This window comes from Peromyscus eremicus, chromosome X (genome assembly GCF_949786415.1).
Source record: "Peromyscus eremicus chromosome X, PerEre_H2_v1, whole genome shotgun sequence".
NCBI classification, from domain to species: Eukaryota; Metazoa; Chordata; class Mammalia; order Rodentia; family Cricetidae; genus Peromyscus; species Peromyscus eremicus.
The window spans coordinates 19,118,740-19,136,082 of NC_081439.1; positions in this window are offsets into that span (position 1 = coordinate 19,118,740).

The window sequence follows — 17,343 nt, forward strand, 5'->3', positions numbered from 1 at the left end:
GACAGGTCCCGATCCCACTGCCTGGGGGCCCCCTAAACAGTTCAATCTAAACCACTGTCTTGATTACCCAGAGCGACTAGTCCAGTACCATGGGGGCTCCTCAGCTATTGGTCCACAGTTCTTGTGTTTCCACTAGTTTGGCTAATTGTCTCTGTACATTTTCTAATCATGATCTCAATATCTCTTGCTCATAGCATCCCTCCTCTCTCTCTCTCTGATTGGAACCCTGGAGCTGCACCTGGGCCGTGGCCGTGGATCTCTCCATCTGCTTCCATCAGTCACTGGATGAGGGTTCTATCAAGACAGTTAGGATATTCAGGCATCCGATCACCAGAGTAGGTCAGCTCAGGCACCCTCTCCACTATTGCCAGTAGTCTATGGTGGAGTCCTGGGAATTACTGGGAATCTCACTAGCACTCTGCTTCTCCCAATTCGCATGGTGTCTTCAATTATCATGGAATCTCTTTCCTTGCTCTCCCACTCTGTTCCCATTCCAGGTTGAACCTTTCTGTCCCCTAAGCTCTCATTTAACATCCCTTGTCCTCCATTACCTCTCCTCATCCCATTTGCTCATGTAGATCTCATCCATTTCTTCATTGCTGGTTGATCCATACTTCCGTCCTAGGGTCATCCATACTATCTAGCCTCCCTGGAGCTGTGGTTTGCAGTCTGGTTATCCTTTGCTTTACATCTAGTATCCACTTATGAGTGAGTACATACCATGTTTGTCTTTCTGAGTCTGGGTTACCTCACTCACGATGACATTTTCTAGTTCCCTTCATTTGCCTGCAAACCTCATGATGTCTTGTTTTTCTCTGCTGTGAAGTACTCCATTGTGATGTGTACCACATTTTCTTTACCCATTCTTCGGTTGAGGGGCACGTAGGTAGAACAGGCTTGCCTCAGACTTACAGAGATCCACCTGCCTCTGCCCCCTGAACCTGGGATTAAAGGCATGTGCCACCACTGCCCGGCTTGTAGCCTCTTTCTTGAGCTCTCTACAACATATACATGTAGCTTTCTATGGCAAGCACATCAAGGTCCTGTCTTCCCACATACTACTGTCTCCATTGAAGCATCAAGTTCATATTCAGTTTCACGAAGGGGTCTTCTAGACTTCCTAGACGGAATTCATGTGTCTCAGGCATTATATATATTACATGATCTTAAGGGATTTGAAACTGTGAATCAAGATTCTATTTACCGTATAATCTTGTGTTTGTGCTTACTGAAAATTCAGTACCCCGTGGAATATGCTCCCCAGCTCTTTGGCAGGTTATGATGGAATGTGATGGAACCTGGCTATGCCAGATAGGTTTTTTTTTCTGTCATCTTGATGCAATCTTGATTCATCTGAAAGAGTAAATTTTAGTTGAGTAAATGCCTTCAGGAAACTGGCCTTTAAGAGAGTGTGTGGAAGCTCAATGTGGTGGTGCATGCCTTTGATCTCAGCACTTAGAAGGCAGAGGCAGGTGGTTCTCTCTGGATTCAAGTCCAGCTTATTCTACAGAGTGCGTTCCACAACAGGCAGGGTACACAGAGAAAACCTGTCTCAAAAAGCAAAACAAAGCAAAATAGAAAGTGTGTGGATCATTCTCTTGAGTAATGATTAACCTGCGAGGATCTAGTCCACTGTGTGTGATACAGGTGTTTGTGAGTTGCATAAGGAAACAAGCTGATGTAGCCATGGAGAGCAAGGCAGTGTTCCTTCATGGTCTGTGCTTCAGTTCCTTGTCTCCAAGTTTCTGCCTTGATTCCTTACCTATGTGTTCTGTCAGTGATGGACTGTGAAGCTCTTGCTCTGGCTTTCTCTAAGGTGAACTTCCCCAGAATCAAATCCAACTGCAGTATCTCTGCCCTCAAAGGCCTAGTCACATGGATCCTTCATTTAACTGCAGCTGGTCAATTCCCTAAGAGCCAGTGCCACCCCCACACTCTAGATGAAGCCTATACATCAGCTTTGCTCGTAGAAATTTCCTGTACTTCTCCTGCCAGCACCATCTATGAAATTCCAGGCCTAAGTCCCATAATGTAGCTCCTGCACTTGCTATTTTTGTTTAGTTCCCCTACATCCCAGCCTGCCTATGCCATCTATACACACCAGGCCTATCTCCTGTGCACAGATCTTGTACTAACTTTGCTTGAAAGGTCCACAGATATTCCCCTGCTTGTGCAATGTTTACCCTTTAAGCCTGGTCCTAATCAGACAGCTCTTTCACCAAATTTCCTGGTGAGTTCCCCCAGTAGTAAGCCCAGATGTGCAATATGCCTACTAAAAGGCCTAGATAGCTAAGTATGTGTAGATCAAGCAAAGTCTTTCCTTTGACTGAAAATCTGAGCCTCCCCTGTCAGCAGTATACCCAACTCCCCAGACCTTGAACAGGTCACACTGGATATTCCCTATTGTACTCCCAGAAGCAAGCTCACTCCTACTGTCTGCCCTCTCCTAGGCCTAACTCTTCATGTCTACACTGTGCACCTCCTTTTTCTGGTCATCTCCCCATAGCCTTTCCTGCAATCAACATCACTTCATGTCCAGGCCCAGCTCTGGCCAAACAAATGCCATACCAGATTTCACTAGTGAGTTCTCTCTTGAGCAAGCCCATGTGTGAATTCTTGATTGGAACTTACAGGTCTTGCACTGACCTTACCTGGCAAAGTCCCTGGAACCTCGGCCACCAGTGACATCACCACACTCCAGTGGCTATCTCTGGTGTTATAGCTCCTGAACCATCTTTTCCTGGTTAGTTCTTCAAGAAGGATGCCAACCTGAGTGATGACCATACTCCTGGCCAAGGTCTGTATGCACCCAGATTTGGCTTGTTGAGTTCTCCAATATCTCACCTTCTACAGACATCTACTTTCTCCAATATCTACCTTGTGTCATGAAGCTCTGGTAATAACTTTCCCTGATAATTATTCTCATGCACCATCTCCAGAGTGTTAAGGCATAGATCTGGTTGCATAGATCAAAGATTGGGTGTGCCTGGTGGCATTCCCTGGAAGCTTACTTAACAGAGTCATCTGTTCTCTCAGCCCTAGCTCAGGTCATGCAGCTCTTGCAACAGCTCTCTGTGGTGATGTTTTATTTGTGCTCTAATAAATAATGCTTACATGGAGATCAGAGGAAAAAGCCAGCCACTATATTAAACATAGAATTCAGGCCTTTAAGCCTAGCATCTGGAAGGCAGAGAGTCATCCAGATCTCTGTGAGTTCAAGGCCACACTAGGAGCAGAGCCAGGCATGGTGGCACACACCTTTAAATTCCAAAGCTTGTTAGCTATAAAGTTGTGGAGGTCTATACAGACAGGAAGTGACAGAGCTGGGCAGAAAGAGGAAGTGATGTAGCTTGGTGGAGAGAGGCAGTAAGATGGCAGGGACAGAAAGGATATAGGCATGAGTAAACAGGATTTGGCTCACTCTGGAAGTTGGTGAGATGAGGTTGGCTGTGGCTTCTACTATTCCTCTGATCTCAGTTTTTCCCCCACTATCTGGCCACAGGCTTTTTTATTAATAAGACCAGTTAGCAATTCATGTTAAACATCTTTCCCAAATGAGTTCTCCCAGAACCAAGAACACTGGCACAATCTCTACTATCCAAGGCCAAGAGCTGGATTCAGATTGCACAGCAGTGTTGCCTGATGATGCTACCCAGAACCTCTTCCTCCGGCTTCACGCTGGTACTCCCAGGTTTAGTGATCTAGTTACAGATGGGCAGATCTCATATCAGCTTTGCCTTGGTAGGTTCAAAGAACCTCTCCCATCAGCACCATCCATCCAGTTCCTAGCCTAGCTGTTTTTGTAGATTTCCCTCACTTCTCTGTTCTGTTGAATACCAACTGAACTGAACTGGCCTGTACCATTTCTTTATTCCCCTGACCTATTTCTGGATGTTCATATTGCTTGTCAGATTTGCCACGTGAATTTAAAGCACATGGCCAGAGCCTTCTCCATACTCACAGACCTAGTCCAGGTCACAGTCAAACTGTTAATGAAGCTTCATTTCCTGGAGAGTTCACCCAGAACCAAGAATACCTGCATCATTTCCACAATTCAGTGTTAACTCTGAATGCGCACATGTACATCAGCTTTGCCAGATGACCACAAATTTGCCCACCAGCTCCATTTCCACTTATCCAGCAAGTAGCTCCTATAGAAGAATTTCCTGGTGAGTTCCACTGAACCAAGCCTGCCAGAACCACCTGCACGCTCCCAAACCTAGTTCTGGGTGTGCAGGTAGCACACAGGTTTTGACTGCTAAGCTCACTAGAGACACACCCACAAGAACTACCCCCTCATTCTAGTCCTAGTTAAAGGCTCAAGATACTTGCCTCCTGCTTGGGTTACCTTCGTGAGTTTCTTTGGAAACTCTGGAATCATGGACCCACATATAGCTCTGTATGTACTGGCTTGTTTGATGAAACACCACAGGACATTGCAAGGCCTCTACATCACCATACTTCTAAGTCAAGCTTCTTCTGTCTCACAGTCATTGCACTGGATTTCCTTGAAAAGGATTCTGGGAATCAAGGCTGCCTGTGCCATTTTCATAGCATCTCCTGATGTCCTGATTGCAGTTTTGCTGGGTGTGCTCCTCATAGTTTTCATGCCAGTGCCTTATGCACACTCGGAGGCTTAGCACCCATAACTGAGCTCCTGCATTAACATTCCCTGGTCAACTGGAGCCAGGCCTGTCTATGCTATTAATACACTACCAAGTTCTAGATGCACCAAACCTGCACTCATTTACATGGTGATGTTCTATAGAACCTTTCCTGCCTGGGCTATGCATATACACATTGACCTTGCTCTGAAGGCCAGTTAAGACTCAGTTACTTCACTTGCTTTCTCTGCTGAGTTCTCTGAGAACTGATCTGGTGCCTTGGCCTGCATACTCTACTCCTTGCATAGCAGACTTGCCTGGTGAGCTACAAAGATGTTCTGCTGTCAGCATATAAACTTCACTCTGGAATCAAGCTGTGTTCAAGCAGTATGTGCACCAACTTTATCTGGCAAGTGCCACCAGAACCCCCTATAGATGTGCCCCTTCAGCCCCAGGCCTTGTTCTGAATGCAGAGACCACACACTGGCTTTCCCTACGACATTCCAATGAAACTTGAAATGTATCACAATTCTCTTCTCCCAGCCATTGCTCCCTTTCAAGGAGCCAATGGAGGAATTCTGAGGTGAGTTCTCCAAGAAGCAAAGCAATCTGCCCCATTCTACCTCATATGGCCTGGCTCTAGACACATACCTCCTGGACAGAGTTTTCCTAATGAGATCCTCTAGAACCAGTTTTTCCTGTACCATCTTGCACACTACCCAGCCCTGTTTTGAGTGTACAGAACATATACTGTAGGAGGCTTTCTTGCAATGCCAGCCCCAAATCATAGCACAGAGATTATTATTTCTTAATTATGAATGTGCAGCCTTAGCTTAGGCCTATTTCTAGCTAGCTTTTTTTAAAACTTAAATTAACCTATTTCTATTAATCTATGTGCTGCCCTGAGGCTCATTTACCTCATCTGTGTACTACCCATCCTGTTTTCCTGCTTCCTCTGTATCTGATTCGCTGGGCACTGGCTAGCCCTGGTGTCTCTTTTTCTTTCTTTCCACCAGCCCTGCCTATCCCTCCTCTGCTCAGCTATTGGCCATTCAGGTTTTTTTTATCTTTCTATTTTACTTTTTATGTATTAATTAAAGTTTTTCATTTTTCTTTACTAAGAAATTTTCTACTCACTCTACATACCACCCTCAGATCCCATCTCCTCCGTCCTCCCACCACCAGCCCTTCCTCCCAAGCCACCCTATATCCCCACAACCCACAAATCAGGGTCTCCCATGGGGAGTCAGCAGAGCCTGGCATACTGAGCCTAGCCAAGTCCAAGCCCCGCCCCACTGCATCAAGGCTGGGCAAGGTGTCACACCACAGACACTGGGCTCCCAAAAGCCTGCCCATGCACCAGGGACAGATCCTAACCCCCGTTCTGGGTAACCCCCAAACAGGTTGAGCCAAACAACTTTCCTCTGTGTCTAGAGGGCCTAGTCCAGTCCCATGGGGGCTCCACAGCCACCAATCTACAGTTCATGTGCTTCCACCAGTGTGGCCAGTCATCTCTGCATGTCTTCCCATCATGATCTCAATGTCACCTGCATGCAGAATCCCTTCTTTCTCTTATTGATTAGATTCCCAGAGCTCAGCCATGTGCCTGTCCATGGATATCTGCATCTGCCTCCACCAGTCACTGGACAAAGGCTCTATGATGACTGTTAGGGTATTCACCAGAATAGACCAGTCCACGCACCTTCTAGACCACTGCCAGCCTCCCAAGTAGGGTCATCCTTGTGGATTCCTGAGAGCCTCCCCAGCACCCTGCTCTTCCTATTCCCATGATGTCCTCATCTATCATGGAATCTTCCTCCCTGCCCTCCCACTCTGTTCCTGTTCCAGCTTGACCCTCCCATTTCCCTGTGTTCTCATCCCCCACTCCTTGCCCTCTGGCACCCCCCATCCAGTTCACTCATGTAGATCTCATCCATTTCTCCTTCACAGGATCATCCATGTGTCCTTCCCAGGGTCTTTTTCTTTTAGCTAGCCTCTCCGGAGTTGTGGGTTGTAGTCTGGCCTTTCCTTCCCTCACATCTAGTATCCCCTTATGAGTGAGTACATACTATGTTTGTCCTTCTGAGTCTGGGTTACCTCGCTCAAGATGATATTTTGTAGATCTATCAATTTGCCTGCAAATTTCATGATATTATTGTTTTTTACTGCTGAGTTGTACTCCATTGTGTATATGTGCCATACTTTCTTTATCCATTCTTCAGTTGAAGGGCATCTAGGTTGTTTCTAGGTTCTTGCTATTATGAATAATGCTTATATGAACATAGTTGAGCATGTGTTTTTGTGGTAAAATTGAGCATTCCTTGGGTATATGCTCAAGAGTGCTATAACTGGGTCTTTAGGAAGACTTATTCCCAATTTTCTGGGAAACCACCATACTGATTTCCAGAGTGGTTGCATAACCTAACTGTCATCATAGAGCCTTTGTCTAGTGCCTGATGGAGTCAGATACCGAGATCCACATCCAGGCACCAGGGTGAGCCTCAGGAATCCAATTGATGAGAGAGAGGAGAGATACTACAGGCGAGGGACATCGAGATCATGACGGGAGGATGTGCAGAGATGGCTGGCCACACGAGTGGGAAGCCCATGAACTATGGACTGGTGTCTGTGGAGCACCCATTGGACTGGCCTAGGCCCTCTGGAAATGGAAGATGGTTGTTTGGCTCAAACTGTTTGGGGGGCACCCAGACAGGGGGATCGGGATCTGTCCCTGGTTTATGGGCAGGCTTCTGGAACCGGGTGCTGTGGTGTGACACCTTGCACAGCCTTGGTGCAATGGGAAGGGACTGGACCTGCCTAGGCTCAGTGTGCTGGGCTCTGCTGACTCTGCATAGGAGACCTCGATTTTGGGGATATGGGTATGTGAGGTTGCTTGTGAAAGAGGGCTGGGGATGTGAGGAGGGAGGAGGAGGGGTCTGTGGATAATATGTGGAGTGAATAGAAAATTTCCTAATAAAGAAAAATGAAAGAAAAAGAGACCATTTGATTGGAAAGACTTTTCCCACCCTTTGATTCTGAGGTAGTGTCTAAATTTGAAATTGAGGTGTGTTTCTTGTATGCAGCAGAAAGATGAGTCCTGCTTTCATATCCATTCTGTCAGCCTCTGTCTTTTTTATGGGTGAATTAAGACCATTGATATTAAGGGATATTAATGACCAATGATTGTTAGTTGCTGTTATATTTTGTTTGTATTGTGTGTGTGTGTGTGTGTGTGTGTGTGTGTGTGTGTGTGTGTACTTCTCTTCTTTGTGGTTTACTCCTGTCGTGTTATCTATTGCCTTTTTTTGTGGATGCATCTGACTTCCTTAGGTTGGAATTTTCCTTGTAGTGCTTTCTGTAGGGCTGGATTTGTAGATAGGTATGGTTTAAATCTGGTTTTGTCTTGAAATGTCTTGTTTACTCCGTCTATGGTGATTGAAAGTTTTGCCTGGTATCAGTTTAGGCTGGCATCCATGGACTCTTAGTGTCTGCATTACATCTGTCCAGGTCCTTCTGGCTTGGAAAGACTCCTTTGAGAAAATGGGAGTTATTCTGATGGGTTATCCTTTATAATTCACTTTGCCTTTTTCCTTTGTTGCTCTTATTATTCTTTCTTTATTCTGTAGGTTTAGTACTTTAATTACTATGTGGCCAGGGGACTCTTTGTGGGGGGGGTCTATTCGGTTTGCTGTTCTATAGGCTTCTTGTATTTTCATAGGTATTTCCTTCTTTAAGTTGGGAAAGTTTTCTTCTACGATTTTGTTGAATATTTTTTCTGTGCCTTTGAGTTGGTATTCTTCTCTTTCCTCTATCCTTATTATTCTTAGGTTTGGTCTTTTCATGGTATCGCAGATTTCTTAGACATTTTATGTTATGCTTTTTGGATTTGGTATTATCTTTGACTGATGAAATAATTTCCTCTATTGTGTCCCCTATACCAGAGATCCTCTCTTCCATCTCTTGTATTCTGTTGGTTATGCTTGCATCTGTGTTTCCTGTTCGTTCACTCAAATTATCTATTTCCAGCTTTCCCTCTGTTTGTGTCTTCTTCATTGTTTTTATTTCCCTATTCTGGTCTTGAACTGTTTCCCTCACCTGTTTAATTGCTTTTTCATGGTTTTCTTTCAGGGATTTATTGCTTTATTCCAATTTTTATTTGTCTTTTCCTCTATTTCTTTATAGATTTCTTTCAAAGTTTTTGTTTGTGTTTTTCTCAATGCCTTTATTGACTTCTTCCACTTTTTTGTTTGTCTTTTCCTCAATTTCATTTTTCATTTTTTTCTTGAAAGGCCTTTAGCTTCTTCATGATGATATTCTTAAGATTGCTTTATTCTGCTTCTTCTACCTTGTGATATGCATGTCCAGCTGTTGGAGGAGGGCTATATTCTGGTGATGCTGTATTGCTCTTTGTGTTGTTTTATGTACTTCTGCTTTGTCGTCTGCCCTTCTCCTTGTCTAATAGGTATAAGACGTGCCTGTGTCTGAGTGAGTTGCTGCTTGTTGTGTTTGTTTCTCAGGGGGCCCTTCTGAGTCTAATCTTAGCTCTTGGTCTAATTGGAACAGGCAGATTCCATGTATTAGAGAGCTGCTCTTGCATTGACCCAAGCAAGTTGAATCTGTGACTCATGGATTCATTCTTGGTCTTATCAGGGCTCTTGGTCTAGCCAGAGCCAATAGATTCTGTCTTCAGGAAACCACACTTGGTCCAATGAGAGGTGGCAGATACTACTTCTCAGAAAGCCACTCTTGGTCTAATGAAGGCTTGAAGATTCCCTATCTCCTAAGGTTACTCTTGGTCCAACGACAGCTTTTTGACTAATGAGAGCTCACTCACTAAGCCCGATGAGAGCTGAGGGTTGGTTTCTAAGCCTCAGGAAGTAGCTGGGGTCTTGGGCAGACGGGTTTGAGGGCAGAGTGTTAGATTGCAGGGTCTGCTGATGGGTCTTGGTGAATTGGGATCCTTCCCGCAGGATCCCTGCCTGCTGGCTGTTAACCGCCCTTCACTATTCCTATATAACACAAAATTGTGAGAGGGACACTAGCACATTCGAAGTTTTTTGTCTTTATTTTTGATATGCCAGACAGTTAGGGTTGGAGACTCTGCTGCTCAGTTGGATGAATTAAATGTAATGGGTTTTTGGGCACCAGAGTTGATGGGACCAGGCGGCAGTACTGAATTGCCAAAGGCAAAGTGATTATACATATTGTATTGGGCAGTATAGCCAAAGCAATGTTCATAACTGCCTGAACCATAATTGTCAGCAAAGGAAAGGTGAATTTTAAGGTCGCATGATTGGTCTGGACCTTTGGTGCTGGCTAGTCCAACATGGTATTTCCAGACATGATATAGATATGAAGCTACAAAATGGCTGTTTAATCTGTGGAAGCAAAAAGAAATGTCTCAAATAAATGAAAGAAAGGCTAAGCCCAGGGAGCATAAATTATAATACCATCCAGAAACTAAAAAGGGAAAGGAAAGATGTTAGAGGTGTCTTGTATGCCATCTACCTCAAGGATCACTCTGAATGAACCAAGATATGCCAGTTAGATGCTGATGTCCTAGATTTTGTCTGTGAGATGAGACTTTCTTGTGAAAAGGCTGAGAATCTTTCCCTATCACACCCCTGATTTCCTCTTCTGATTATTTAGCCAGAATGTCAAGCACACATTGATTTAAGAACTTTGAATGGATAAGATTTTGACCTATTGAGGTAAAAATGTTGCATTCCTTGAAGCATTGTAGAAGGGAAGGAGAAGTTGTCTACCTCTTGTCTGCCTCCTTTATCAATGCCTGGTCATACAGATAATCCTGTATATAATTCTAGGCAGGAACGTCATAAGGAAGAGATCCACTTTGAGTTCAGCCAGTTGTCACCATAATCAACATCCAGTTCCCTATTTCTAATACATTTTGGAGTTCTGATTAATAGAGAAGCAAATGCCTTTGGACATGGGAAATGTTAGTGAATTGTCTGATGCTAATTATTCTCAGAGAGAAGATGGCTTTGGAAATGGGAGTTGACATTCCCACTTCAGGTCCAAAACATGTCTGTCTCAAAATGTCTGCAAAGTTCCTGGCATGACACTGTGACAAGGAGAGAGGAGATCTCAAAACAGTGTAAGATCCTAGACACCATGACCCTTATAGATAGCTAAGGGAAAACTTATTGCAAATAAAAACTACTCTTGTTTATCTTCTGACATAAAATTATTCATCGTTAAAAAAGGTACCTCTTGAAACTGAGAAGCTTTTGTAGGGCAAAGGATACGGTCAACAAAGCAAAGCGACAGCCTACAGAATGGGAAAAGATCTTCAGCAATCCAACATCTGACAGAGGACTGATATCCAGAATATATAAGGAACTCAAGAAATTAGACATCAAAATGCCCAACAGTCCAATTAAGAAATGGGCTATAGAACTAAACAGAGAATTCTCAACAGAGGAAACTCAAATGGCTGAAAGACATTTAAGGAATTGCTCAACATCCCTAATCATCAGGGAAATGCAAATCAAAACAACTCTGAGATACCACCTTATGCCTGTCAGAATGGCTAAGATCAAACACACTGAAGACGCCTTATGCTGGAGAGGATGTGGAGCTAGGGGAACTCTCCTCCACTGCTGGTGGGAATGCAAGCTTGTACAACCACTTTGGAAATCAATATGGCGATTTCTTAGAAAATTGGGAATCCATCTCCCCCAAGATCCAGCTATACCACTCTTGGGCATATACCCAAGGAATGCTCAACCACACCACAAGAGCACTTGTTCAGCTATGTTCATACCAGCATTGTTTGTAATAGCCAGAACATGGAAACAACCTAGATGCCCTTCAACTGAAGAATGGATAAACAAAATGTCGTACATATACACAATGGAATACTACTCAGCAGAGAAAAAGAATGACATCATGAGGTTTGCAGACAAATGGATGGATCTAGAAAAAATCATCCTGAGTGAGGTATCCCAGACTCAGAAAGACAAACATGGTATGTACTCACTCATAACAGGATACTAGATGTGGAACAAGGATGACTGGACTGCTACTCACATCACCAGGCAGGCTACCTGGAAAACAGGACCCCAAGAAAGACACAGGGATCGCCCAATGACAGAGAAATGGAATGAGATCTACATGAACAGCCTGGACATGAGTGGGGGTAGTGAAGGGTGAGGGTCGAGAGAAAGAGAGCTTGGGTGAGTGGGAGATCCCAGCTGGATCAACAACAGAGAGGGAGAACAAGGAATAGGAGACCATGGTAAATGAAGACCACATGAGAATAGGAAGAAGCAAAGTGCTAGAGAGGCCCACAAAGATACCCCCACAACAGACTGCTGGCAATGGTCGAGAGACAGTCCGAACTGACCTACTCTGGTGATGGGATGGCCAAACACCCTAATTGTCGTGCTAGAAACCTCATCCAACTACTGAGGGATCTGGATGCAGAGATCCATGACTAGGCCCCAGGTGGATCTCTGGGAGTCCAATTAACAAGAATGAGGAGGGTTTATATGAGCAAAAATTGTTGAGACCAAGGTTGGATAAAGCACAGAGACAAATAGCCAAACAAACGGAAACACATGAAATATGAACCAATGGCTGAGGGGTCACCAACTGGATCAGGCCCTCTGAGTGGGTGAGACAGTTGATTGGCCTGATCTGTTTGGGAGGCATCCAGGCAGTGGCACCAGGTCCTGTGTTCACTGCATGAGTCGGCTGTTTGAAACCTGGGGCCTATGCAGGGTCCCTTGGCTCGGCCTGGGAGGAGGGGACTGGACCTACCTGGACTGAGTCCACCAGGTTGATCTCAGTCTGTGGGGAAGGCTTTGCCCTGGAAGAGATTGGAATGGGGGGCGGGCTGGGGGGAAGGTGAGGGGGGGAGGGGGGAGAACAAGGGAATCTGTGGCTGATATGTAGAACTGAATTGTATTGCAAAATAAAAATTTAAAAAAAAAAAAAGGTACTGGGATGATTATCTGTGGTGAAGGCATAGAGGGCCTTCAACCTAGAAGTTTCTCAGTCAGTAAATACAGAAGACTAATTTTAATTAGAATTATTTGTTGTTACTTTCTCCAGGAGGTTATAGGCATAGATTAAAGGAGGTTTTGCTATGTATCTGCTACATCTCTATTTTTGCTGCTCATACTCATTCAAAACCAAGCATAAGGCTAATGTACATCTTCCACTCTACAAACTGTAAAACAAAGGGAAAAGATACCAGAATTGAGCCCCCGAGGAATCTAATTGTGAAGAGTGATGGGGATAAAAATATGACAAGTCTAACTGTGCATTCAGCTCCTTTATGGGTCTCAGAGAGGAAAAGTGTAATGTAAAAGCAGAATACAGATTGATGATCTCAAGAGTGGATAAAAGGCCTCTTGGTGAAAGGCCCACCTCTGTTAGTCTTGAGTTACTTACTAGGGAAGGGTAGAGGAGAAAATATACCCGAGTTCTGAATAAATTCAGCCTGTACTAACATCCACTCTCCTAGACTGCCAAGCACCTGAGGTCTTTCCTTAAGTTGATGGTTTCTTCAGAATCTGGAGTCCTAGATTTTCAGAACTGGTAGTCCGCTCTACCAACATCTTTTAAATAACAATAAATGTTCTCCCAGTCACTCTGGAATGGGAGCAGAGCCTTGAATTTCTTCATATCGACTCACAAAAGTATTCACTCAGGCACCTTCCCTGCTTTGGGGCTGCCAATTCAACTTGAATTTTTGTTCATGGAATTCAAAGTATTTTGCTTCATCTTGGTTGTCCTAACACAAACAATAGGGTCAACACCACAGTTGATGAGACATTTTGTCAAAGAGCTACATTTAACATCTTAGTGTAGACAAAATACTGGAATGGAATTGCAGCAGCAGGAAATCTGATCCTTGAAGCATACACATTGATTCTAGGAAAGCATTTGAATGTTTAACTTCTCCATGACATCAATTGTGGTGTGGGCATATGTTCGTCTATGGAAATTTATAGCTGTCAGACAACAGGATGAATAAAATTTCAACTTGACTTGGGAGATGAGGAGGTTTTTACCTCTTGAATCAAACCTGTGCTCTCTTCCTCATGCACATCTTGAAACAGATGAAATCCACAAGGAAATCTTCAAAGTCATCATTGATTTCTGTGAAACCTTTGGAGCAGTGGCTCTAAACCTCTAAACCTATTTTCACCTTCCTAACACTATGACTCTTTAATAAACTTCTTCATATTCTGGTGACCACCATCCATAAAATTATGTCATTGCTACTTCATAACTGTCATTGTTCTACTTTTATGAATCATAACATAAATATCTGATATGCAGCCCCCAAAGGGTTCACAACTCCCAGGTTGAGAACTACTGCTGTAGAGGTTTTTGGATGATTTCCTAGCCTATATTCTTCCTCTAATGAAGATGAAACTTTTTTTTTTGTAATCACGAGACTTATAGTTATTCTAATGCTTGTACTATTTCTAGGTGAGAACTGTTACATAAATCAAATAAGGCACTGTCATCAAATGACTATCTGGTGCCATGGATCTGTGCAAACCAGAGAATTTTATTGTATCCCTCTGGATTGTAACTAAGAACTATCCTTGGAGGGCCTTCCTTTCTCTGGTCTATGCTTAAAACTTCATCTCCTATCAGGAGGAAATACCTAGGAAAGCATCGCCCCCATAATGACATTCAGTCTTCATGTCTAACAGAGATGTTATGAGAGGGTTCAGGGGAACTTGTGATGGTTAGAACAGGAGAAAGATCCCATTAATAAGGGCTGTTGCTTGCCCTTGATGTTGTTCCCCTTCCACAGGAGGCTGTCACACTCAGAAAGTGCTAGTGGATAACAAAGGGGGAAAACAGCCTCTTTGTTCTTCCAGGGGAAGGACCAACCATGGTGGAGGTGACTTCCTGAGGAGAAGAGCCTGGAGAGCCTATAAAAAGTCTTATCCAGAGCCCTAGGGCAGCCTTTAACCCCTGGGGTGACTTCCTATCCCCTTGATTGCAGCTGTTTGTCTGTTCTTATAAAGTTTGTTCTTTTGTTATATATCTTTGTGATTACTGCTTCTTTGCTCCTATATCAATCTGTCATTTACTTTCACTCTCAGCTGCCCTTAGGATCTTCCACTGTCTTGTTTTGTCGGAGAGCCTTAGGATGTCCCTCTTGTCTCTCCTGTGGCTGTTGTATTCCTGTTCTCAATCTCATATCTTCAACTCTGCCTGTCAATGGCCATGTCAGCCAATACCTGTCAGAGTGTGTCTTCTTCAAAAATGTACAGCTTTTAGTCTGTCTCATGAAACAACTTTGGTGGTAGCTCTGGACTACTGGTCCTCCAAAAAAAACCCATAACAATTGTCTGTGCCCCCTTTGAGGAAGAGGCCATTAAAGGGTTCACATACGCTCTCTGTGTTCTTCACTACCTTAATGTGTGGTTGTATGGCTTCTCCCTGGAAAGAGAGACTAACAAATGAGAAAATGGCTCCATAAGACTGAACTCTAAGGAAAACTGTGGGGCATTATCTTAAGTAAGGATGGATATAGAAGTGTCCAAATCATTGTGCATAATATTACCCTTTGGCAGGTGGTCCTGGTGTGTATAATGCAGCAGGATAAGCAAGCCATGAGGCACAATCCAGTAGCAGCTTTAGTCCATGGCTTCTGTTTCTGCTGCTACCTCTAGGTTTCTGCCCTTCTTGAGTTCCTGCTCAGATTTCCAACAGTGATAGACTGTTAGCCAGACATGTAATATCAACCAAATCTTGTAATCTCAAAGTTTCTTTTGTTTATGGTTTTATATCATTACAGCAATTGATATCCAAACAAAGACAGGAAATGCTACCAGCACACTGTGTTGCTGAGGTAGACCACACTGTTTCTATTTGGGAAGACTATGGTGACCTTTGAATTTGGTGCTGAGAAGGTGTTCAATGCTAAGAGTTCAGTGGGCTGTTTTATGGGATCTTGGAAGATTAGCTTGGTAAGAGCCACACAGATAATGGAGGCCTGGCCTTTGAAGTTTATCCAGGAAGGAAAGATTCTAACAGGACAATTTGAACAATTTTTGAGTTAGCATTCTGTTTCTACTTGGCTGGGGCTAAGTAATCATCTGTAATTGAAAGAGATCAGCATCTCTGAAGGAAAATCTCCTGAGAAGTGTTTTCTAAGGATAATCACACATGTGCTATTTTCAAGATGGGGGCATCGCTATACCTTGTGCTGGCAAACAAACTTAAAAATATATTTTATCCTCCTAGAATGTACTGGTTTTTAAAGCATGAAGGGGACATGTATAGCATCAGAAGCTTAAGACTGTGAGGAGAATAAGAATCCTTTGTTGAATGTGCAGCCTAAATGGAGGTACAAATTCCAGGATTAAATGGGTATTAAGAAGATTGCAATCTAGCCATAGTCTGACAGTGTGAAAGTCTCTGAAAAGAGTACAAGAGAGGCTATTGGTAAAAGTGCAGCCCACTTGCATTGGAGACCTCAAATTAGTGGACATGCTACTACCATGGTATGACCAGCAAATACAAAAACAGGTGTGCAGTAGAGCCAGCCTGAGCCTACGAGATATAAGGTGCATGCTATGGATTGCAAATCTGGAGAACAGGAACTTACTAGGTCCTTTGGAGCCCAGGAGTTCCTGGATGAATACCAGATGCAGGGCATTCAGCTATTTGTTTTGCTTTGATTTTATTGTTACTGTATCCTAATGCCCTCTCTCCATTTGGGAAAAGAAAGTATTCAACTTACTTTTATTTTTTTTTAATTTTACAGAAACCCATAGTTATGAGACATTGAATATTTTATAAAGATTTTGAACAAAGATTTTGGATGTTTTCTAGAGCCTTTTGTTACTTAGAGAGAATCTAGTCTTTCCATATCAAGTGTCAACAATCATGAAGTTGTAGTCTATCAGTGTCCATTGAAGGATCTTTATTACAGCCCTGACTTGCTTCCTGGGAACTTCAGTTCCAATTCTTCCACATGGTCAGATTCTATGTGTATGATTTCACATGGATATTTTTCTCTCAGTGTATCTTGCTCTTCCACCCTCATAACCAAGATCTACCGTGTTAGATACTTGACACATCTCTGGGCCAAAAGTCCTGACATAAGCCACTCAGGAAGGACAGGTTTATTTTGGCTGTCAGTGTGAGGGAATATGCCATCATGCCCAAGAAGTCATGAGGATAAGAGCACGAAGTTGCTTGTAGTAAGTATTATATCAGCAGTTAGGAAGCAGAGAGCAGTGACTGCTGGTGCTCAGCTTCTTCTTTATATGAATTCTGGGTTCATAGTCCATGGAATGATGCCATCTACATCTAGGGCTGATTTTCTCACACCAAATCTAGAAAATCTTTGACATTAACCAGAAGCTCTTATCCTATTCTTGATTCTAGCTCTTGGCTTTTCATCATTCAGTATTAACCGTCTTAAGCCCACTTCTTGCCAATTTCACTTCATAATATTGCAACATTATATTCATTTACTTGTGTGCAAGTGTTTGGAGTGTTTATATATTATTTTCTAACATGAGACCATGTGCACCTGCATACATATGGAGGTCAAGAGTCAAGTTTTAGGTGTGTTACATGGGTCTTGATTGAGGGGTCAAAGCTTGAAGGTATCATCCATTTTCATTTGGGTTAAGAACTTAGGTCCTGGAATGAAAACTCAGAAAGACAGGAAAGGGAAATAACAATTAATTAGAGAACGGTACTAGACAGAGCAGGACAATTACAGACC